This window comes from Schistocerca serialis, chromosome 2, assembly GCF_023864345.2.
Source record: "Schistocerca serialis cubense isolate TAMUIC-IGC-003099 chromosome 2, iqSchSeri2.2, whole genome shotgun sequence".
NCBI lineage: Eukaryota > Metazoa > Arthropoda > Insecta > Orthoptera > Acrididae > Schistocerca > Schistocerca serialis.
This window is the reverse complement of record NC_064639.1, coordinates 441,290,007-441,315,770: the sequence shown is the minus strand read 5'-3', so window position 1 is coordinate 441,315,770 and position 25,764 is coordinate 441,290,007. Positions and strand designations below refer to the sequence as shown.

Here is a 25,764-nt window from a genome sequence, read left to right as displayed (position 1 = left end):
GAGTATGATGGGCAAACATCTATTAGGCGCACTACGAATGTAGTGGTTTGGACATGTTGGGAATGTGGATCTCACGGGGAGCGTGCAAGGGATAAGTCCCTATCGTCTGTGCCCGCGGTGGCTCAGATGGATAGAGCGTCTGCCATGAAAGCAGGAGGTCCCGGGTTCGAGTCCCGGTCGGGGCACACATTTTCGACATGTCCCCAATGAAGTACATCAACGGCTGTTTGCAGCTAGGGTGTCTATTTAATTATCATTTCATTGATAGCAGATATATTTCTGAAGGAAATAATGATTTCTTCATTTGTTTGGCTGTCATTCGCAATGACATCGAACTGGTTTTCGCTTATGCATTAAATTATTTTCGTAACAACACATACTATTCACCACTAATCTGAAATTGATGAAAAGTAAGCTCACCACATCCTTGGTGAGCCTACCAATGACAACTTGCTGTTGTGGTATACTATACGCCCTCTCAAGTAAAGCTCGAGGAGACACAAGACCTTAAACTGCTATTACTATGTTCTCCACTCTCAAGTGTTTGTCAGTCAACCACATGCATCGTGTTGGCACTCAAAAGCAGAATTATCATTGCGCTGACCATAACAACTGACTACAATGTTCAGATTATTTTGCGCTGAAAGAAAGTGTCATTAAAACATCAGGCAAATGCGATTAATTTTTTTAAAAAAGGCCGACTAATAGCTTTCGTACAAATACTGGACAACTACATTTTCTCTCGATATAACAAACGATTGCTTCGCCCTTGCAGACATTATGTTGAATTTATCTTTTTCTCCGCAGAAATCATCAACTGATTTAATGTGTAAGCTAGATATGTGTCACGCACGTCATTTCCTTTTCCCCTCATCCACAGGATACGGAACAGGATACAAAAATCCTGGCTGTGACATCGAAGCGCGAGTGCTACTGGTCAACGAAGATGTAGAAGGTCGTGGAGGAAACGCGGCAAGTCGTGCGCGTCCGGGAAGTGGACAGCATTACTTCCGCCTTACTGGCGACCAGCTACTGAACACACACACGTGGCTGGCAGAAGATGTTCTCCTCGTTCCCTGAACGTGACGCTGATGGGATTCCTTCAGACTTGTCTGGAATCGGACGTTTTGTTTACTTGAACTAAGAATACAGAATAGCTCTCTGTGTATTACGAACACTAAAGCACAGAAGTAGTATGACCGCCTGCTTAATAGTGTGTTGGTCCACTTTAAGAACATAATATAGCAACGGTTCTTCGATGCACGGATTCTACAACTTCTTGACAAGTTACCGGAGGTAAGTGGCAACACCCGTCTACACTCAGGTCACAAGCTTCCGGGCCTGGAGCTGGCGTATGATAGCATCCCAGCTGTGTTCCGTCGGCTTCAGATTAGCCCTATTCGAGCTTGTGCTGCCCTTCCAATAAACTCGTCATCGATAGAATAAACCCTAAGTTTCCCTTCTTCCTTCCTTCCTTCCTTCCTTCCCGTTTAACCCTTTGAAGACTCTGGTCTGAGTTATTTTCGGATTGTTGAATTACACACGTTTTTGAAATAAAACAAGCTATCGGCGTACTGTTTTCTCAACCACTAATTTTATTCTTTTAATTACTTTATAAGTATTACATGGAAGCGTAAAAGTTTTTATTGAGGTAAGGATTCAGTAGTGTAGTTGCAACAGTTCCAAAACACCAAGGCTACAACGTCTTCAATTTCTGTACCTCTTGCTATGTACACTACAAAATCTGGTTTCAACATCGCTCAATGTACAATATTTTGTTCCAAATCTGTGCCTGTTTCTTGGTATCTACTGTTTGGAAATAAACCTACCTTCGTCAATGCACAAATCTCTGAATGGATTTAGAGCTGACTAGAATTTCACTGTCAAAAAATTCGCTCTCTTAACGTCCCCCAAAACGCCTGTGTTACTAAAATATAATACTCGAAGAACTATCAGAATCAGGCATCAGTTTCGAATATCTGTAATGCTTCATTCCATTCTTTCTCACGTCAGTCATCAGCAAGGACACTGCTAAAAATTGATAGATCTCGTCTGCACTTTTATCTGTCAACTGTATTCCCCTCGAAGGTCCTTGAGATTGTTCAAAAAATGGCTCTGAGCACTATGGGACTTAACTATTGTGGTCATCAGTCCCCTAGAACTTAGAACTACTTAAACATAACCAACCTAAGGACAGGACACACATCCATTCCCGAGGCAGGATTCGAACCTGCGACCGGAGCGGTCGATATGACATTGTTCATTCACTACTTTGTAAAAGCTGTTAGTTTCCTATCACCAAATTATTACACACTGTGCTCAAGACTGTTGATTCGAGATACTGCAACCAAAAAAAGAAACATCAGTCAGTACATAAGCGTACATACGGTCGCGGTGAGCTTTCTGGACGCACTTAAACGCCTGTGGTTTGCAGCAAGTCTGAAAATTTCACGAGACACAATCAGCCAGGGGTGTGGAGTTTGCCAAGAGGGTTGGTATCAAACAATCTTACCGTCGGCTCCTCATTGCCTTGTTGTCAACGTTTGTGGGTGGCAGAAACTTTCGTCTTCGTTGGTTTTGGTTTGCTGAAGTCCAATCTGTACCACTCACCGACATGTCGGCGTCTCTCTGTCTGCTTGTACGTTAGCTCCTCTAAACCCGAAGGTTAAGCAACTAACGATAAACCTAGTTCGTCAGTGTCCAGGAAGGACACTCGTGCGTTATTGAGGAATCAGTCCTAGCAGACACCCGACTGAATTTTCGATCTTGTTCGCTTAACTTCAGGTCTCCAGATATCTCGCTACGCTCTGCGCGAACCGATGGAGGTGACTGTTCGACACACTGGATTGATTTCGTCAGAAGGGATTCAAATCGACGTCCCGCTATTCTGATGTAGATGATCTGCAGTTTCCTTACACTATTTCAGCCGACTGCAGGGGCTGTTGCTTACACTAAGTACGCTACAAGTCTGACCCACATGCGGCTCCGCCGGACAATGTCGACGAGATATTAAATTCTAACTCTTCACTCATTGACTGAAGACAGAGACTGGATACTTTTGTATGTGCTTGAGCTGATGTTTACTAACGCACGTTTTAGGTACACATGCAGCATGGTTCAAATGGCTCTGAGCACTATGGGACTTAACATCATAGGTCATCAGTCCTCTAGAATTAGAACTACTTAAACCTAACTAACCTAAGGACATCACACACTCCATGCCCGAGGCAGGATTCGAACCTGCGACCGTAGTGGTCGCGCGGTTCCAGACTGAAATGCCTAGAACCGCTCGGCCACAGTGGCCGGCCATGCAACATGAGCGTTGCACTTAAGCAATGTCTTATTGTTGCGACTGCGGACTTGTGCGGAGCCAAGGGAAGCCCGTTGCGGTCGCCTGCGCCGGCTCGCATTGTGAATGGCGTAATCTGTAGGTGGTAAGTCTGTGGAGCGCTGAGTCGTCGTAAAAACTCGTGGCCGGTGGACTGAAACGAACAGCGATATATACGAACGTCCCTAAAGACAGACAGCGTGTTTTTGTTACATGGGGACAAACTGCAGGAAACGATCCCTGACAGAATGAAGAGCAAGCGAGTCCTGTGGACATATCGCCGAAAATGTGTTACAAATGTAGTACACCCACTGGAAGGAGGAAATAAAAAGTTTTTGACAGCGACCCCAGTATCTGCACCAGACAAATGGTCCGTCAGCGTGAAGCCAGACGAAAGTGAGAAACATTCTCTATGAAAATTGTCACTATTCGTATCAGTTACAACGCGTGCAGCCGGCCGAAGTGGCCGTGCGGTTAAAGGCGCTGCAGTCTGGAACCGCAAGACCGCTACGGTCGCAGGTTCGAATCCTGCCTCGGGCATGGATGTTTGTGATGTCCTTAGGTTAGTTAGGTTTAACTAGTTCTAAGTTCTAGGGGACTAATGACCTCAGCAGTTGAGTCCCATAGTGCTCAGAGCCATTTGAACCATTTTGAACAACGCGTGCAGGCCTTATTACCTACGGATTTCCTTCCATGACAACCGTTTTGTCGCTGGTTCATCGCAAAGGCCACTTCGGTGCTGGCGTTTCAGCTATCCATCCTTTTTATATATGTGTGGTTAACCTCACAACACTCGCCTATGGGCTACGAAGAATCCCCATGGTACAGCGGCAACGAACCATCAGCATCGCTTCAGCCTCAGTGTGTGGGCAGGGATTATTGACGACTGCCTTGTGGGCCTCAACAAGCGCTGCATATCTGTACTTCTGCGTGTGGCCCTGCCTACCATGCTGGAAGACGTGTCCTACGTGGTATGGAAGGTAATTTGGATACTTCATTGTGGTGCTCCAGTTCACTACCCAATTGAGTGTGGAGCTAAAACTTTAGTACATACGGAACATTCCCACTTGCGTTGTGTGTCCTGATGTGTGCTTTGAATCATTGAAACATACGCTATTAAACATCTTTTATCTCCATCTTCAGGTGGGTGTATCTGCCTTGCAACGCATTTCCAACCATATGTTCATATGACTTTTTTCCTCCTTATCCTCTCAGGGATTGATGTAATTATGCAGATGAACTATGAATGAAAATTTTTACCAAGACTGGGATTCGAATACGGGTATCCTGCTCACTAGGCTGATGCGCTAGCCACTACGCCACCCTGGCACAGTCATTTTCCACAACTGCACGGACGACTCCAACACGCCTCTCCAAATTCACATTTACGCCTCAACCCACTTCATATTCCTCCTAAACTCGAATGGTATTGCAGAGGTTCTCCAATTGTATTGGAATAGCACATCAGCGTCGAAAGAAACGGGTGATACTGTCTGCATCTCAGGCGTAAAGCTTTAATCAAATGAAACTATGGTTCCACATGATATGCACATCATAGATGTTCTCTGGAATCAATTTCATTTGACTCCCAGTGACTGTTTCCATCAGATTGCCCACATTTAGCAAAATCACCCTGTATAACTTAGTGGCTCAGTGGTTAAGTCGAGACAACAGATAGAAAGGCCCGGGGTTCGATGCCAGGTCAGTCTTAGGTTAAGTCAGTTCAAATGCCAGATGCAGGAAATGGCATATCAGCTCCAGTAGAACCGTGCCTAGTAAAGCACAGTGCTGCTCAAACGTGGCTTCTGGTTGGTGACTGATTTACCTTTTCTTATCTTCCTACAAATAGAATGGGCTGTCCGAGTTGTGATCGGGTTGGGGATTTTCTCTGCCCGGGGACTGGATCTTTGTGTTGTCATCATCATCATCATCATCATCATCATCATTCGTGACAGTGGTTAGACTGGCCTGTGTACAAAAACTGGCCTGTGTAAAATTGTGGCTTTGTACGGGTGCTGATGACCCCACAGCTGAGCGCCTCACAAACCAAACATCATCATCGAGTTGTGATCTACAGCAGAGTTAAGGTATTTCCAACCAGAAACCTGGCGCGGTTCCGACATTTGTTTTACAACCAAGAGAAACCTCTTCAAAACCCTGCTCAGGAGCAAAAATGTAGTTCTGGGAAAATATGTCCCAGACGAAACAATTAAACCATAATGTCTGGGTAAATGTGTTTGTGTGTGCAAAGACGTGTGGAGGAGTATAGTTGCGTCGCTTCCGATCGCAGGCGCTGAGATAGACCACTTACATGACTGGATGTCCTGACGATCCTAAAGTGTTCGGTGTGTGGGCCACGTCCTATATAATTCATGATGGGCGTTGTCCTCGTGACTCGTTACGACTGGCCACATTCGCATGGGTGTCGACGGCGCTGTAGCGCCACTCGTAACACAGAGGATTCCGGCAGCTCCTCCTTCGTATCGCGCATTGAAATCAGCGCCCAAACACCAGGTGTGAGTTTGGCCACGTGCGCGAATTTTTGCGGTCAGCGTCCTTGCGACTGGTGCTCTATCTCGAGTTGCAGGCGCCGCTGCTTGCACAACAGTCCTGCCCTGGCAGCTTATTCTCGGGTCCAGTGACTGCTTCTTACAAAGCAGTAAGTCGCTAGTTGAGCAGACAGGTGGGGCGACGTCTCGCTCGGTGCTGCAGCCGCGCGGCTGGGAGAATGTAGCCGGCCGGCTCCAGCAGCAGGGTGATGGGACCTCGCTGGAGGCTGGGAGCGCGCTCGCTGGAGCCCTGGAGAAAGCTTTCGCGGCGCCCTAGTTGGCGCGACAATTTGCCGCCGAGAGCCGCGCCGCTTGCCATGCCTGCGCACTGCGGGCAGGCTGCTCTACTGCGGCTCCCACACCGCAATCTCTGTCTTCCACGCCAACTCGTGACGCCACCTCAGTGGTCTGGTAGTTAGGGACGCTGGAAACTTAGGTGGAGGCCACGGGTTCGATTTCCGGTGACCGCCATATATCTTTTTGTGGTCCAAAGGTCTAGAAGAGGTCCACCCTGTCTCGTGACACAAAATGACGAAGCTGTTTGATAAATTTAGTAGCGAAACTGACACGCAAGCGGTCGAAGTGGCGTCAGCCACAACACATTTATCTATCAACATAGATTGCTCTCATCATAGCAAGAAAACCAGATGCTCTGAGTAACAGAACGTGACCCGCTGGAATTTTTTTGTAACCTCTCAAAGGCTTTTGCTTGTGTAAATCATGGAATTGTTCTAGATAAGCTTGACCCACGCCATACCAAGGGGCGGAGGGGGCGGGGGGTGTTATTTTCTGCCAACCTTTTGAAAATATTGCAATCTAGTCCCTTACTTTATATTTTAAAAATCTGAAAGTAATTTTTATTGTTTTCAATGAATTCTTCTCCCAGATTCATAAATATTTTTAATTTTTTCTATGTCTTAGTAGTACGAGGGTTGACTGAAAAGTAATGCCTCCATCTTCCTAACTCTTCAACAGTTGGCAGCATTGATATGTGGTAGGTACTGGCTTGTTCCGTAGCCTCTTGTCTACAGCTCCAGTTGGCGGGAATCCTTAGCACTGAACAGTTGTTTTGTTACCGTGTAGAGTTTGGAACCCTGCGCAGACGGTCGGTCAATGCGATTTAAGCAACTTGCAATTATTGAATTCCTGACAGCAGAAGGTGTCACCCAAAGGAGGTTCATCAGAGAATGAAAGCAGTTTATGTTGACTGAGTTGATGTGAGTACGGTGCTTCGTTGGGCGAGTAAGTTTAAAGATGTTGAGGCGGGAACATCTGACCTGCGTGACAGAGTTGGACGTCCTGTGACAGCAACCACCGAGTTTCATAAGCAAAATGTCGACAGATTGATTCAGGACGATCGTCCTATCACTCAGAGAGAAACTGCAAGCACAAACGGCATTTCACAAGAACGTGTGGGTCACATTATTGCTTGGCTTGGCTCTCAGAAGATCTGTGCACGATAGGTCGCCGGATGACCCGCCTCAACATCCTTAAACTTACTCGCCCAACGACGCACAGTAGTCACAGCAACTCAGTCAACATAAACTGCTTTCATTCTCTGATGAATCTCCTTTGGGGTGACTCCTTCTGCTGTCAAGAATTTAATGACTGCACGTTGCTTAGATCGCACTGGCCAACCGTCTGCGCAGGGTTCCATACTTTACACTGTAACAACATAACCGTCCAATGCTAAGGCTTCCCGCCAACTGGAGCTGTAGAGAAGAGGCTACGGAACAAGCCAGAACCTGCCGCATACCAATGCTGCAAACTGCCAAAGAGTTACGAAGGTGGAGGCATTACTTTCCAGTCAACCCTCGTAAATGTCATTTCCCCAATGAATGTCATAGTCAATATTTTCAAGTTCAAAGCCTTACGTATACATCAATATCCCTCTAAAAAGTATATTGTGAGTAAAAACCAACAACAATTAACGCAATTTACATTTTTAATTTTTTTAGGATGGGCATAAATTGATTCCCCATTGGTAGCACACATTATTGAAGCTGGCTGATGTTGCTTTGAATGTGCTAAAACATATTGTCATGTTCAGGTCACTACTAGCACATCTGTACATCTTTAAAAAGTATGTTGTTAATATAAGTCAACAGCAATTAATCAATTTTGTATTTTTTCTCAATTTCCTTAGGGTGGAATCCCCCCTCTTGGTACAGCGCGTTATGGAAAATGCTTTGGTATTCCAGGAGTTAAGTAGTCCATGTTGTAATTTTAAATGTCCGAGCGGCAGTGGGGTAACTGATGTGTGGCAGGAGGAGCAGCCGGGGGGGAGGGGGGGGGGGGGGAGGCGGCTTGCCCCCTAGGTGCCATTAACGCGGGGGTGCGTTTTAGTGAGAAGCTAAAAAAAGACGAAGGACAAAAGAAAGGAGGAGGAGAAGCTGAAGGGAAAGAATTGGAGGGTTCGGGACTAAAGAGGAAGAGGGGGTAGATGTACTGAAGGAAATCATGAGGAGATTCGGACTAGACTGTGTTGAACGACAGTTCCTTAAGACCGACATTTCCCAGTTATGGAGATATTCGTGTCTTGTTGCAGCTCAGAGACTGTCCTTGCCTAGCGTATCCATCGCCGGGGTGCGAATACTACATTGGCGCCCCCCTTCCTCCCCCCCCCCCCCCCCTGCTGATGTTGAAGTTAGGTTGACTAGCTTAACCAGCCCCAGTACTAAAAAAATTATTGAGAGGAGGTATTCATTTTGTTGCAGACTTCACAAAAAATGCATTTTGTAGGATACTCACTTATTATTACACATACAACTTTGAAAAATATAATTAGCCATTCAGTTTTAAAAATAACAAAAAAATGTTTGTAGGTGACTTATTTTCCGAGCTTTAGTGTTTGCAGGATTCTTAACTATGTCGCTAACTTCAATTTAACTTAATACTAGAGCCAACTAAAAATTTGTATTGTATTTGGAAGCCTGTCACTCATATGAAACGTGTCTATGGCCCATGTTAATGTGTAAAAATTAGTAGTATAGCAGTCTTGTGTATAGATCGAGCTCTGGGTAGGGCTACCAGGTACAGCTACTCTCGTTATGCCAAATTAACCAAATCAATGGATGTGTAAGGAGTACATTTTGCACTTGTTCTTCTTACGGTATTCTATTGTCTGACAGCGAAAAATGAGAACGGGTTTGCTTTATTGTTCGAAGCAATGCGACTTCAGGACTGTGCGTCTTCCATGTTTTGAATGGTATCATAAAAAGAGCTTTTGAAATGGGTACTTTTTACTGAAATGAACGGACAAGCAGGCTAATCAGCGATGGGTATTAAAAAAGACGAAAGGGGATATGTTAGCTGTAGTGGTAGACAGGTGGAAGGGGTTGGCACGGATACCGGTAACGCTAGTTACTCGATTATCAAGGGATGAGGATATTCGTACTTCATCAGCTGGAGACACGTTTCGGACTATCGCTCACGTTTTTGCCGCCGTTTTATCGACGGCGTTTCAAATTCTGCGGCTGTCTTGCGCAAAATAACAATTCTTCTAGCGGCCCTGTTTCCCGAGTCGCATATTAACGGCTAAATTACCGTCTAGATGCGCTCAAGTTAGTACTGCAATAAATAGCTCCTAGTTCTAGTAATAAGTCGGCGAATTGCAGCGCTGCAACACTAAATATACCTAAATTGTAATTTACACGTAAATATGAGGCTCGAAAATTAGGGTGGCTAAAGAAGTTGTTAGTTTGCGCATGACAGCTGCAGTTTTCAAAATGCAGTCAACAGAAATGATGGCGTGTATATAGCTGCGTTAAACCGACTGTAGGTAAGTGGACATTCAAAACGCATCTTGTCATAAATTAAATTTTAAAATAACTCTGATTGCTGTATCTCTTCAACTGATTTAATCCAAAGCTACGGTGCTCAGTCACCATTATCGTGGATAAAATAGCGGTATTTTATTCGTAATAGATCAGCAGGAATCCGCGACGCTTCTGGATAAGGCGACACATTAATGGCAGCAACCGGTTACTTATTCATTCACTATTTTATTTCAGCCAAACCGGTTGCGGTCGCTACGGCCAACTTTGTACCTCGCAGAGCTTATTTCGCACTGCTAGATAGTTGGAAACGTGCAGCAGTGGTGTCAGATGGCGCATTCACTTGGTGCTACAAGTGAATGATAAAAAGATATCATAACACTCGCTTTACGTCATTGTGAAGGGTAATGCAGAACACACTTTACGTGTTTGCAGCTCGAATGAAAAATATTTTTAACTGCAGCACGCTCTGAAGACCACATTCTAGAATATAAACTATGCTGTCTTCGTTAAATACAGGGTGTCCACAAAGTGCTGCCGTCATTTCAGAAAGTCAGAACTTGTAAACTTCGGAGATAGAGCATCGTTTAACAACTCTCAAAATTTTTTCTGTTATGCCGTTAAACTTAGGTGACAAAAGTCATAGGACACCTCTTGATATCGTGTCGGACCTCCTTTTGCCCAGCGTAGTGTAGAAACTGGACACGGCATGGACTCAGCAAGTCGTTGGAAGTCCCTTACATAAATATTGAGCCATGCTGCCTCTATAGCCGTACATAATTTCGAAAGTGTTCCCGGTGCAGGTGGTTGTGGACCAACTGACCTCTCGATTATGTCCCATAGATGTTCGATGGGATTCATGTCGGGCGATCAGAATGGCCGAATCATTCGCTCGGATTAGCCAGAATGCTCTTCAAACCAATCGCAAGCAGCTGTGGACCAATGACGTGGCATCGTTGTTTGAGAACATGAAACGTATGAATGGCTGCAAATGGTCTCCAATCAGCCGAACAAAGCCATTTCCAGTTAACGATCGGTTCAGTTGGACCACAGGACCCAGTCCATTCCATGTAAACGCAGCCCACATTATTATGGAGCCAGAATCAGCTTGCACAGCGTCTTGTTGACAACTTTTGTCCATGGCGTCATGGGGTCTGTGCCACACTCGAACCCAACCATCATCTCTTACCAATTGAAATCAGAACTCATCTGACCAGACCACGGTTTTCCAAATGTCTAGGTTCCAACTGACAAGGTGAAGAGCCTATGAGAGGCGCTGCAGGCGATGTGCTGTTGGGAAAGGCACTCGGGTCAGTCGTCTGCGCCGTAGCCCCTTGACGCCAAATTCAGTAGCACTGACGTACCGGATACGTCCGTCGTACGTACGACACTGATTTGTGCGGTTGTTTCAAACAGTGTTGCTTGTCTGTTAGCAGTGACAACTCTACGCAAATGTCGCTGCTGTCGGTCGTTAAGTGAAGGCCGTCGACTTCTGTGTTATCCGTTCTGAGAGGTAATGCTTGGAATTTAGTATTCTCGGTACACTCTTGAAGCTGTGGATGTCGGAATGCACGTGTCTAGCTCCAACTGCCATTCAGCTTTGAAAGTCTGTTAATTCCTGGCCATAATCGTGTCGCTAACCTTTTCACCTGAGTACAAATGACAGCCCCGCCAACGCACCGTCCTTTTATACCTTGCGTACGCGATACTACCGCCCTCTGTATATGTGCATATCGCTATTCCACGATTTTTGTCACATCAGTGTATTTCAGCGTGTGCGGAACTCTTCGCTTGTTGAATATCAAGGCGATATTTACGTTCAGCCAATGTACAGGTTAGCATTGCAGCATCGACTGTTCTGACTGTGTCACTCATTCGAGCAAGAAGGGTAGCAATCTCAATGACTGGTATTACGTAACCCCACAAGAAGAAGTGCTAGGGTGTGACATGGGGAGGGCGCGGTGGCCATGCTATTAGAGGTCTTCGACACTGACTATCTCTTTAAAATTGTTGAACTACCTCATCGTTTGTTGTTGCCGGTAATGCCCTCTCATATTGGTGTCAACAATTCTGCAGTACCGCAGTCACAGATTTGGGTTCTGCACACCAGATGACACATTGCCCCTTCTCTTGGTCTGTCACCATTTTGATGCACTTCAAGTCAAATCTGCAACAAAGGACAAAGTAAAGAAACTGCTCTGAGAGCTGCTTTACGTTTTACAGCCAATCGCGATTCTATATCTGTAATTGTTTCCAAGTTACGAGTTTTTGAAACAATAGCAGGACTTCAAGGATATCCCGTATATCGTCTTGTAGCAAAGGCGTTACACACTACGTATGAGGACAAATCTTCTCTGATTAGAGAATTTGTACCAACTTGACAATATTTCAGTTTAGAAATGTACATTATTACCAGAAGTTCGTCTATACTCAGTTCATATTATCTACCCTGAGTGCCACAACACTACGTTTTTATGATATGGCAAAAAGGTGAAGCAGTCACCAAACCCAGGGTTGATTTGAACACTACAGTGTTTTACTAGGTATGGTCCTATTGGAGGTTATTCCACTGGTCTTCGTCCAAGTTCTGAACTGACTTACCTAGCCAGATATAAGAAGACCACACTTTACGTGGACACCTAACCGTGGTCCAACTTAACATTTTTCACTTTAAAAAACATTGCCAGGTTCTATCTTGTACGTTATATGTATCTACTGAATTACATAATCTCCCTGCAATCCGTACGAAAGGTCCAGATTACTGAGATATCGTTTTGCAGTAATACGAAAAAAGTTGTTGGTAATGCATACTTCCTCCATTTCTCACATTGCTTTGGACTACATACGAAAATGGTAGTGGATTATCAATCTATTTCTATGCTGCCGAACTCGTTCAAAGCATATCTGGTGTTCCCTCCATAACTTACTGTTTTCGAATGTTCTCGCATCCACGCCGGCCCCTGTGGCCGAGCGGGGTTCTAGGCGCTTCAGTCCGGAACCGCGCTGGTGCTACGGTCGCAGGTTCAAATCCTGCCTCGGGCATGGATGTCTGTGATGCCCTTAGGTTAGTTAGGTTTAAGTAGTTCCAAGTCTAGGGGACTGATGACCTCAGATGTTAAGTCCCATAGTGCTTGGAGCCATTTGAAACATTTCGCATCCACGTTCGGAAGGAATACCTTTAACTGATTTCGCATTATACCATGAAAATAAATTCCCGCTATTGTTTTCTCTCAGTTCTTATTTCTTCTTGCCACTTTGGTTACGGTATTCTTATCAAAAAGTATGATATAGACATGCGCTAGACAGACAGAAAACAACCCCCAGACGCGAACCAGAAGCTACAATCGAATTTTACATTATCTACAAGAATAATCCGATCGATAGTTTTCGTTAATTTTTTTCAGTGCCCTATCTCTGACATTCAGTAATGCTGATTTTAAATGTTATTTGCTACAAGCTTACTATACGTTCAGTAAAAACCTCTGGAAAGCACATTTCCTTTGGGTAGGCCAGGGAGAAAATAAATTTCTAATACTGCCATGAAGTTAAGGACATTTAAATGGTGACCTGTATCAGAATTACCTTTACAATCTTGGGGAGCGTATTATTCAAACGAAAACAAAGAATATCTACTGTATATAAACATATTTCCTCAAGTGTGGTCGAAAACCGATGCTTCTTCTTATTAGCATGGTCACACCCTCTGCGAAGTCAGAAGACTATTCTGAATATAGCCCTTGTTGACAACACCTGCAAGAAGAACTGGAAGAACATTTATAATCTTCCAAACCGACACGTGGAAGTTTGGTAAACACGGTAACCTTACCCTACTGGTAGTATATAGCCCGAATTGTATTGATAATGGGATTCGATCAGCTAACACCATGAATTGTAATTATTCGACACAAACTTCATTTTTGGATTTTACCGCGAAATCTGTTTAATGTGAGCTTTCATTAAATATCTGAAACAAAGGATATTTGAAAAAAATCTTTATTTCAACTTTTTATCTTTTGTTCGTGCGAGAAATTCCCACAAATCTTATAAAAGTATTTTTGCTATGTCGTGTATGATATTTTATGTACAGACTGTTAGAGCAGGAGTATATTTTAAATTGGATTTGTTTCATTATACACAAATCAGTTTCTTAACAAACTAAATTCAGTATCAACTGCTACTGTAACGTTTACACAGATTTGCGCTGAGCCCTGCGAATTGAAGTGAAAGGTTGGAAAAAGAGAGAGAGAGAGAGAGAGAGAGAGAGAGAGAGAGAGAGAGAGAGTTCTATAAGAAGCACGTAATGCTGTTTTGTATCTAGCTGTGGGCTTCGTTGTTGTGGTCCTGATAGCATCATAGAAAGGAGAAATCTCGTCTGCGTTAGGGATAATTTAGAATGATTAGCTACGGTCAAAGATTACTCTGCGGTCTCCCGAGGACGTCTTTCGCTCGTCCTTTCCCAGTCTGAGGCTCGTGCAAAAACGTGCACTGCCTAATGCTCTCAGTTGTCAGTTAAAAACACTAGACCCAGAAGCACTTTATTAAATTACAACTGCATGCTGTCGCAGTCCTGCTATTTGACGTGACCTTTCGTGACTTCACTGAATTACTGCAGGCGAGCGCTCGAACAACTCTCGCGAACAAGGCAGGTTGTTGACCCCTGTTTCCTCGGATACATTGCACATCCAGTTTTGGTTAGGTTAGGATGCGATCGTACATTCGTGACTACAAAAAGCGTCGTCTGCGCAGTACAGTCATTGTTCAGTTAAAGTCAACTGTCCGTTCCCGCTATACCTGACAGCAGTCGTTCCCAACACTGCTCCGCGTTACGCGATCAGTGGTTCAGCACTTGTGAAGTGATCCGCTGTGTCGCCCTTAACGGAGCGTCAGCCGATGTGACAATACTGTAATAGCAAGTGACAGATGTCAGCTATCAAGTAATTTCAATCGGACTGTAGCAACAGAAGACTGTTACACTTGATACTGACGACTTCTTGGAAACAGATGCGCAAAACTTTAAATCAAACCGGAGTGGAACTGTAATCTAAAGTAACACTGCTATCTTCTACCCTCCACCATTTATCCCTCCAACACCCCCCCCCCTCCTTCCCTCTCTTCCCCTCCCCCCTTCCCGCACTCCGACCGCCATCTACTTCAGTCGCGCGTAAGGACTCGAGTTCTTAACGTTATACCGATTTTAACGACACCTTAGTTTAACAACAAAGGTACTACCGCTTCTAACAATAAATCACTAGAGAAACCCACAGGGCTTGCAGCGGTAATGGTGCGTAATTATCGTACGAGTGAGGTGCTGAAACACGACATGGCAACATGAGTCATCCTCTGGCCGGGAGTTTGGCTCACTGTCAGACATTAAACTGCCAGTCCCGACGCCTCAGCGCGTGGGCGTGCTAACTCACCAGTGTTACCTGCCGGCGCACGGCTTATTAATGGAGGTGCACAGTTATATCGAGCTGCGCAAGTACGAGTGAATAACGAGCCACATCAGCAGGCGGTGGGCACTGAACGCTGCCTGCTCCTGAGTGCTGAAAGTAGAAAAAAATCTCTGCTATTTCAGAGTATGGCTAAATCATCGGCGGCGCTGTGAACAACACACAACGCAGCAACACTGTGTAACCACTACTACCTTGAGAAGCTGAAATGTTTAGAGAGAACAAGAAGAGACTGCTACCTGGCTGAGAATCTTGACTAACATTCAGTGAGAACTACGATCAGATACTTATCTTCCTATTCTGGTGTAACGTGATGTGACAGCACCGAGAACATACTATGGGATCCCTTGAACGAGGCGACTCGTTCCATATTTGTGCAACTAGCCTATGCTCATTGAATGTAGTCATTCCGCCCATGACAGTTAGAGCTATTTATCGCGATTGCAGTTTTGACAATGCTATTTTCATTTTTGATTGTGATTGTTATTTTTACCAAAAGGCATAACAATTGCGATTTGAAGTACATGAACTTATGTATGCACATATTACCTACTTTCAGATTGCATTTATTGCTTTTACTCTTTCTATTTCTTTTACATAGCCTGTCCCAAGCCCGGTTGAGAAAGGAGGCGGAGGAGTCACACCTCGTAAAAAGATCTTGGTTCATGTGGCCCAGGTGATAGTACCTTGCGAGGGTCCTTTTCCAGGGTAAAGGTGAAGACCTCAACGGCAGTGAAGACGAAGATGGGGATCATCAGTACTGCGGAGCTGGCGGAAGAGGCGGCCCTGCTTTTAGGGTTAATATAAAAGCTGACGATAGCAAACCCAGACGTGTCTGAATCCATAATGGGCAGCTTTCTGGTTAGTGTCTGTTCCCCATGTTAGGGGCACTGCAATGATTGCTCCAGGAAATAACAATCCCTGGTCCTAATAACCCAGTGGAACATTGGACAATCAATTATAAGCTATCATGATTCTTGAAAGTAATAACAATGTTACCCTAGATGATACTCTATCTACCCATCAACAGGCGGCAACTGGTTCTTCGGAGTCTGGGGGATCTGAGCAGTCACGAACACAGAGAAAGTCTGAGTTCTCTGGCAGACTTCCATCCAAAACTATCCCCTATATAGGCACATTTAATATCAACACTCTAATTCAACCGGGAAATTTACACAACCTAGTGCAGGAGTTAGATCGACAAAAAACTCAGATTTTTAGCCCTTCGGGAACCACTATTCACAGACGAGGCCACAGCAGATTATGGAAATTACCTCATCTTTAAGTGTTAAACAGAAAAACGTATTTCTAAAGGTCTCAACTTCTGGGAATGGCTGTTGTCATACGTAAAAATATAACAGATTCCATAAGAGATGTGTGCCCAATTTGCAACCACCTTATGACAATGCGCATGCAGTACGCTAACAAGGAATGTACCTTCATTAATGTTCATTGCTAACAGAGAGGATCAACAGACTGTGGAGAAATTCTAGACCGATCTTGAGAAAGTAATGGCTACAATTCCAAAGCAGGACATCAAAATCTTATTGGGTGATTTCAATGCTCAGATAATCAAAGCAAAACAGTACTGGAAAACTGTAGGAAAATATCCCGCCGATAAATTTACCAACAAAAATGGAAAAAGGCTTATCGAACTATGCCAACGTGAGGTATTAGTATATACTTAAGAAAATCTAATCGGTATAATATATTAGATTTTCTTGTGTAGATACTAATACCTCACTGCTTTGAAAATAACACTCTGTGTGTTTACACTCTCGTTATTTAACTGCTATTATAATCAACCCCCAACAAGCTACGCGAGCGATTCATTGTTGTTAGGGATATATGGTTCAAATGGCTCTGAGCACTATGGGACTCAACATCTTAGGTCATAAGTCCCCTAGAACTTAGAACTACTTAAACCTAACTAACCTAAGGACATCGCACACACCCATGCCCGAGGCAGGATTCGAACCTGCGACCGTAGCAGCCCCGCGGTTCCGGACTGCAGCGCCAGAACCGCACGGCCACCGCGGCCCTTCTGTTAGGGATATAATTTTTACTTTTATGCAGACAGATTGCTGTCATTTACATCTACATCTGTACTCTGTAATCCACCTTACGGTGTGTGGTCGTGTGTACTTTGAGTATCAATGTCACTTCGACGTTTTGGTAAGTCTCCATGGGGCTCGAATTTTTGTAATTTTATCTTTGATGCAGAACGCCTCTCTTGCCATTGGAGTTGGATGAGAATTTCATGACGCTTTCGCGCTTACTAAACGAACCTGTAACGGAAGCCGCCGCTCTTCTTTGGGTCTTCTGTATTTCCTACATCAGTCTTATGTGGTACGTATCCCATAGTGAGGAGAAATATTAAAGTATTGATCAAAAGAGCGTTTTGAAACCTACTTCCTGTGTTGATGGACTACATTTCCTGAGGGTTCTTCAAAAGAATCTTAGTTTGGCATCGTCGTTATTCGCTATTAATTTTATGAGGTTGTTCCACTTCAAATCGCTCTGTACGGATACTGCCAGATGTTTTATGAAAGTAACTACTCCTAGTGATCGTTTTGCAATCGTATAATCATACAATAAAGGGTCTCTCTGTTTATGTATTCGCAATACGTTACATTTGTTTATGTTGAGAGTCAGTTGCCACTCCCTGCACCGAGCGTCGACCCACTGAAGTCTTCCTGCAGTTCGCTACAGTTTTCTAGCGTCGCCGTTTCGCTGTATACGTCATCATCTTTCGCGAAAAGTGTCGTGGAACCTGCGACGTTATCTGCTTAGTCATTTATGTATATTGTGAAAAGTAATTGTCCTGTAACACTTCCGAAGTTATTATTACATCTGAGGACTTCTCTCAGCTGAGAATGACATGATGTATTGCGTTTGCTATAAACTCTTCTATCCAATCACACGGTTGGTCTGATATTCCGCGCGCTCATATTTTGTTCAATAGGCGCAGTGTGGAACTGTATCGAATGCCTTCCGGAAGTCAAGGAATACGACTTTCATCGAGGCACTTGTATTTACTGCTGAAGCTATGACTGGATGACTGGATGACTGGACAATCTTCTGATTCTCCCGTCATGATCATTTCGCAAAATGAACGTGCGAAGCAGAAATATAGTCTGTGACCTGATCATTCTCACATTTGATCTCTCTGAATTTCAGTATTAATTTTTCCCGGTATGTGCGACGCCTTTCTTGTAGAGTTTGCCTCTGGAGTTTTTGACCATCTCCGTGACGCTCTAGCGCCTCTTAAACAATCCTATGACACGCGCTGCTAAAAGAATGACGAACAACACTCAAGAATCGGTCGAATGAGGATATCCTAAACGTGCCTCTTTACGGATGAATTACAGCTTCTTAACACTCTTCTAATTGGTTTTTCTTCTCTGTGCTTTTACTAAGGCTGTCGAGCGCAGTCGCGCCAGGCTACAAAACCAGAGAATAGACAAAGACGTAGATAATCTTAGTAAGAGATTCTTCCGCTTTGGAAGACTTTTGACATTTCCTGGAGAATGAGTCCAACGAATCAACTATGTATGTGTATGGGATGGCCAGCAAACATAATTTGTCTTGTCAGGGACCCATAAACGTGTATGTTTCACGACAGTGGTGCATCGTATTGCAAAAGTTACTATGGTACGCCTCGTTACTGATCGCACTATCAAACTTTTTTTTCATGCAGAACAAAAATCGTTTCCCGTTGATCTGAGGTGCTGGATCTAAGACCTCAATTACACCTCTAGCAGCCATTTTCTAGTAATATCTTGCACCCGTCCGTTGATAAATTTCCTAGGCAATGAACTGGCGGTTGGTAGAATGGATCAATGCCATAGCTTCCCGTACCTCTCCCCCACACCCTCAGCTCACCCTCACCGAGCTCACATCCTGACAGTATTTTCTAGAGTTACGTTTCATCCAGTGTTTACCAAACCCATATCACAATCATCGGTGGTCTGACGGTCTGAATCGACAATTCAGTTACTTCTGTTGATAAAGAAGTTTTCTGCGGTGAACACAGATTACGTGTTCACAGAAAGGGGCTCTCTATCTGTAGCGAAGTTGCGGTGTATTGAAAATTCCCGGCTGCTGTGTGTCTGATCGGAACTCTAACCCGGAGACTTGCGATACGCAGGCAATGCTGTTGCTGACTGCGCTGTCCAAACACGACTCATGAACCGTCCTCACAGCTTCAGTTCTTTACATCGTACGTGCAGTGCGGTGCGATGCACGGTGTAGGGTACCTTGTACGACTGCCAGCCATTCCGTTTCCTGTTCCAACTCACATATGAAGCGAAGAAAAAAGACTGTCTCTGTGCCTCTGTATAAGCCCCAATTTTTCTTGAAATGATAATTAAATCAATACCTTAAGCTGTCGACAGGCGTTGATATACATCAATGGGGACAGTTGAAAATGTATGCCCCGACCGGGACTCGAACCCGGGATCTCCTGCTTGCATGGCAGACGCTCTATTCAACTGAGCCACCCAAGGCACAGAGGATAGTGCGACTGCAGAGATTTATCCCTTGCACGCTCCCCGTGACACGCACGTTCCCAGCTGGCCGCGGTGGCCGAGGGGTTCTAGGCGCTTCAGTTTGGAACCGCACGACTGCTACGGTCGCAGGTTCGAATCCTGTCTCGGGCATGGATGTGTGTGATGTCCCTAGGTCAGTTAGCTTTAAGTAGTTCTAAGTCTAGGGGACTGATGAGATGTTAAGTCCCATAGTGCTTGGAGCCATTTGAAATGGCAGAGATGATGAGCATGAAACATACACAGCCTTATGCGTTGAGACACGAGAACCTCGTCCAATGACTATCCGTCAGGAGAGCTGTGACTGCATTGTGAAGTTATGCTGCCGGCAGGGTAGAGCTGCCGATATGACAAGACCAGAGGAGGCGCCCGTGTGCACCGGGTGCAGCCGCGGCCGCTCTGGGCTGTGCTGGGCTGGCCGGCCCACAGGAAACCGCAGCCCCTGCCGTGATAAGTCGTGTGCGCTAGATCTGCCACACCATGCCGAGCTGGGCTGTGGCGAAACCCGCAGGCCGCGCCCCTTTGATTTACGCCGCTATTTTCACAGGCGCCGTTTTGCATATTCTGTGGGGGCACCCGTCACTGCGCTCGTTCGGTATGGTCCTGACAGGGCAGAGGAATGTGGACAGGTTGGGCGGTGCGCTCAATTCCGTTTCTGCACGAGCTCTGGCTCGCGGGGGCCACGCGAGTGCAGAAATTTTACCGCGGAGCCGAGTCTCGAATGTTCTCAGAGAGGCACACGTCACGAATAGAGTTATGCGCTGGCAGTGATGCAGCAAACAGGTTAGGCCGAAGTATTTGCAAAACTCATGGACATCGTGCAGTCTAGTAATGAGCACTGCTGCATATTGACATATATCAAAGGAGGATTCGTTCAAGGAGTTACCCCGGTCTTGACCAGAAACGATTGGCGACTAAAGATATCAAAAAAATGTTCAAATGTTTGTTAAATCTTATGGGACTTAACTGCTAAGGTCATCAGTCCCTAAGCTTACACACTACTTAACCTAAATTATCCTAAGGACAAACACACACACCCATGCCCGAGGGAGGACTCGAACCTCCGCCGGGACCAGCCGCACAGTCCATGACTGCAGCGGCCGAGACCGCTCGGCTAATCCCGCACGGCACTAAAGATATCGGCCAACTAGATGATAATAATAATAATAATAATAGATTTAGTCAAATGAATAGGATAAATAGGCTTAACAATACGAGTCAAAAGAATAGTAATAGTGCGCCAGACAGCATAAGATATAAGCAAAAAGATGAGATTTCTATAAATACCTAAAGCAACCATTAACAGTTTCATCAGTTATGTTTCCCCGTATGCATCTGAGTGGCTCATGCGAAAATCATTTGCGTGCACAGCATATGCACATTCAGACGAGAGAAACACGAAATACGAACCAGAAGTATATTGAAGATCAAAGATGACAAACGCATTGTGTAACCGTTATTTCATTTTGTTTCCTTTAGACCTACTCTATTCATATACTAGGTCATGTTTCTAATATTTTTTGACATTGTTGCAAATTATAATTTAGTAAACAGTGTAGCACACTGAAGCACCGAAGAAACTATAGTTATGGTTATTCAAATACAGAGATATGTAAACAGGCAGAATATGGCGCCGCGGTCGGCAATGCCTATATTAGACAACAATGTCTGGCGAAGTTATTAGATAGGTTACTGCTGCTACAATGACAGGTTATCAAGATTTAAGTGCGTTTGAACGTGATTTTATAGTCGGCGCACAGGCAATGGGACACAGCATCTCCGAGATAGCGATGAATTGGGATTTTCCCGAACGATCATTTCACGAGTGTACCGTGAATATCAGGCATCCGGTAAAGCATCAAACTCCGACATCCTGCGGCCGGAAAAAGATCCTGCAAGAACGGGACCAACCACGACTGAAGAGAATCGTTCAACGAGACAGAAGTGCAACCCTTCCGCAGATTGCTGCAGATTTCAATGCTGAGCCACCAACAAGTGTCAGCGTGCGAACAAATCAACGAAACCTCATCGATATAGGCTTTCGGAGCCGTGGATGCACTCGTGTACCATTGATGACTGCACGACACAAAACTTCACGCCTCGTCTGCGCCCGTCAACACCGATATTGAACTAAAGGCGCACAAGCAGTCATACTTTTCACGCTCGGTCTTTGAACGGAACGGGAAGAAACTTTAATGTATGGCACACGCATTTCAGTGATTCGCAGAGCACAATTATTCGTGTAGCATTCATAGGAATGTAGTACTCCACGAAAACCTGTTCTCCCCTCTGTTTTGTGTTTACTACAGCATCGACTACAGTATATTTCGAAACACACCGTCGTCCGCCCGTCCCACGAAACGTAGGACGTGTCTCCTAGAGTTTACGTAATGACAGACCATTTCCGATACAGTCAGGGAAATTCAGCTGGTTTGCAGCGATAGACCCTCGTCATCCCCAGTATTGTTACAGCGATCACTGAACTTGTGAAGTAGACAGGAATTTGGTTCCGCCGTAGTTTATTTGGAAGATAAAAGTGAGGAGCTCTCGAAAGCCAGCAGTTAAATGTATGATTCGTTGTAATAGAATGACAAGAACACTCGTATTCGTGGTAAAAGATCTATTGTAACTTGCGTATTATGAGAGTATGCCATGTGAAGGCAACGGCATGTTGAGGATCCATTAAAAACGCGCTGTTCTTGATACAATTAGTTATAATTAAATGTCAGCTTTAGGGACATGGTGACACGCTAGATATGGTTGACACACATCGCTTTAACGCAATGAATAGCGTCATAGGATCGTGATGAAATGTGTGGAATCTTGGTAATTCGCATCCCACTACATGCAAATATTTTTTTTCTATCCTTCGCTTTGTTAATAGGTTCTGATACTATCTTATTAGATCAAAATAAGTATATACAATAATATTCGATGTTATTTAAATATAAGTGCGCTCCTTTTTAAGGAGTGAGTGTGTTCGATTGGCTTAATCTACAGGACACCTTGCGCTACTTGCAGTAAGATATTTTGCCCTTTTTTTCTTTTAAGTTCCGTAATTGTCATGTTGTGGAGGTTCTGGTGCTGTGTAGGAACAGTAATCAAATAAGAATGACCTTAGCGTTTTACTAAAAAGTGAGAATGATGAAATAATTTTTATCTTATCCGGAGAACAATTGTAAATTTGTGTCGTACTAATTGTAATGGAACTTTTATAAGCCAATGTCCTTATTGACGACATGGTACTTACCTTTTTGTCGTATAATATTTTCACGGATATTGAAGTATTTATTTATGTACACTACAGACAAAACAATTTGATTAGCATATCGGCAACATTTTAACAGAGCTAATATAGGAATTATACGCCCGTCCATTTCGTTCAAAAATGGTTCAAATGGCTCTGAGCACTATGGGACCTAACGTCTGAGGTCGTCAGTCCCCTAGAACGTAGAACTACTTAAACGTAACTAACATAAGGACGTCACACACATCCATGCCCGAGGCAGGATTCGAACCTGCGACTGTAGCAGCAGCGCGGTTCCGGACTGAAGCGCCCAGAACCGCTCGGCCACAGCGGCCGGCGTCCATTTCTTAAAAGTGTGATTTACGACCCCGATATAGCCGACAATTACCGCTGCATGGCGTTGCGATCGCGTATACCACGTTGGGGACCACGTACCGTGTGCACAAGACGCATCGTTTCTGATCGTTCAGCAGAACATTGAACTCTGCGTGCTCAACGTTCGTGTGCAGACGGCTTAAGGTTCGGCTTGCAGGTTGATCTGTGTGGCTTACGGGGACAGGCGATAGTGGAGGGCGCGGAAATGCAGTTAGTGTTCCGGCGGGCGGGTGCGCGCTTGACACGTGTCTGAGTGCCCACGGAGGGTTACAGGCAGCGGAGGTAGCGCTCATGGCGCCGAGCGGGCGTATCGGTTTGCTGCCTCAGCCGTCGGCTCTATTTTTACCGCGGTCGCTGCGTCAGGAAGGAAGACGAAACCGCAGGCTCGCCGCCGACAAGTAGTCAGCAAACGCGCCGGTACTCGGCCCGGCCCGGCGCTGCTCTGGTCCCGCCTGGTCTGCGTTAGGCTGCTGCGCCCACAAAACCGCGGCTCTCGCGGTCTGTGGGATGCAGAGCTGCCTGAAGCCCGCCGTCGGTATATCGACACCCTGGCGCGACAGAGGGGGAGGGGGCTACGTAGCTAGTTCGCAGGTTGACGTATAAAACGATCAGTAACAGGTTTTTTTCATTTACCACATCAGTAGTACTCGAGAAAACTCAACTACACGTTTTAAGAGAGAACGATGTCCTAAAGTTGCTGACACATTTGTGACATTCGTAAAATAAAATAAACACAACACTTTGAACAATGGGTCTTCCCCGTACATAAAATCGTCCATTTCACACAGCGCAGCTGCGCAACAGGCCGTGTCCTCTTCTTCAGCTATGGGTACCAAGAGTTTTTCTTGGTGTCCAGAACTAATTGTAAGCTACTACGCCCGAGGTACCACTGAAAATGCACACATTATTTACGTATATAGTTCCAAAGATCTCTTTTGGCCACCCTCTAGCTAAGTCCAAAATGCTATTAAAATTCTGTCCTGTTGTCACTCATTTGTATATTAAGAACACCGTCGATTTTCTTCTCGAGAATGGCTGTTTCTAATTCTTCCAGCGAGTCGAGTGTTCTCGCTTTCTGTCCACGTGCAGAATTTTCGTTTTTCATTTTATTCTATATGATTTTAATTAATGAACGGCTCAAAACGTGAGTCAACAACCTGGTGACAGCAGTGTCTCTTGGAACAGGTAGCTGAATTGCATCAGGTGTTGTTAAAGTAGTTTAATGCAAATAATTATCACTAATGTAGTATGACTCCTTAACGTGCGTATAGAAAGAATACTAAAACTATCAGCACTAAGAGGCGACATGAAATGGGATGAACACGTAAAATCAGTATAAGCGAAGGCGAATGGAAGACTTAGATTCGTCTCAAGGTTTCTAGTTAACTGAAGTGCATATACAAAGGAAACGGTGTGTAATACGCTAGTGCGAGCAATTCTGAAGTATTGTCCAAATGTTTGAAGCGTTCATCAGGTAAGCATGATAGAAGACGTGGAACAAATTTAGAGACACGCTGCTGTTATAGTAAAAACAGTAGAGTTCTTGGGAATGTTTCCACAAACATGCAGTGGGAACATAAATGTAAGCCTTGGAAGGAAGACGACGCAGTTCTCGCGAAACCCTGTTGGATAAATTTGGAGAGGCGTTATTCGAGAAGACTATCCGCCAATTCTCCTGCCGCCATCGTATATGTCTCGCAGTTATTGTGAGACTGAGATAAGAGAGCCTAGAGTCGGCACAGCGGAACATAAACCGTTAACTTTTCCTCGCTTAATATGCGAATGGAATAGGACGGAAAATACACACATCAAAAAACGTTTTGCATCGTTTCGGTTCCTCGAGTTCCGGAACCTGTACAGAAAATTGGAACAGAGATCAATATTAACTTCATTTCTGCCCTTTTTATTGCTCATGAAAACCACACATTGCATGTTGTACCACCATACAGCGAGACTTTTCAGACGTGGTAGTCCAGATTGCTATACACACGGTATCTCTAATACCCAGTACCACGTCCTCTTGCATTGATGCATGCCTGTATTCGTCGTGACATACTATCCACAAGTTCATCAAGGCACTCTTCGTCCAGATTCACCCACTCCTCAAAGGCGATTCGACGTTGATCCCTCAGAGTGGTTGTTGGGTCACCGACCATAAACAGCCCTTTTCAGTCTATCCTAGGTATGTTCGGTAAGGTTCATGTCTGGACAACATGCTGCGATGTCGTTATCCTGAAGAAAGTCATTCACAAGATGTGCACGAAGACGAATACCTCGCCTGTGGTTCAGCTATCGGTCGGAGGATGGCATTCACGTACCGTACAGCCTTTACGGCGCCTTTCATGACCACCAGCAGCGTACGTCGGTCCCACATAACGCCACCCCCAAACAGCAGAGAACCTCCACCTTGCTGCACTCGCTGGACAGTGTGTCTAAGGTGTTCAGCCTGACCGGGCCTCCAAACACGTCTCCGACGATTGTCTCGTTGAAGG

At 44.9% G+C, this 25,764-nt stretch overlaps 2 non-coding genes across 2 annotated transcripts; one reads left to right on the top strand and one right to left on the bottom strand.

Moving 5' to 3' along the window:
* The first annotated feature begins 110 nt into the window (after positions 1-110).
* Trnas-uga (transfer RNA serine (anticodon UGA)) lies at positions 111-185 on the top strand. The gene has a single exon. It is a non-coding gene; the product is annotated as a tRNA-Ser (tRNA).
* A 19,352-nt stretch (positions 186-19,537) lies between these two features.
* Positions 19,538-19,612, bottom strand: Trnaa-ugc (transfer RNA alanine (anticodon UGC)). The gene has a single exon. It is a non-coding gene; the product is annotated as a tRNA-Ala (tRNA).
* Between the last annotated feature and the right edge of the window lie 6,152 nt (positions 19,613-25,764).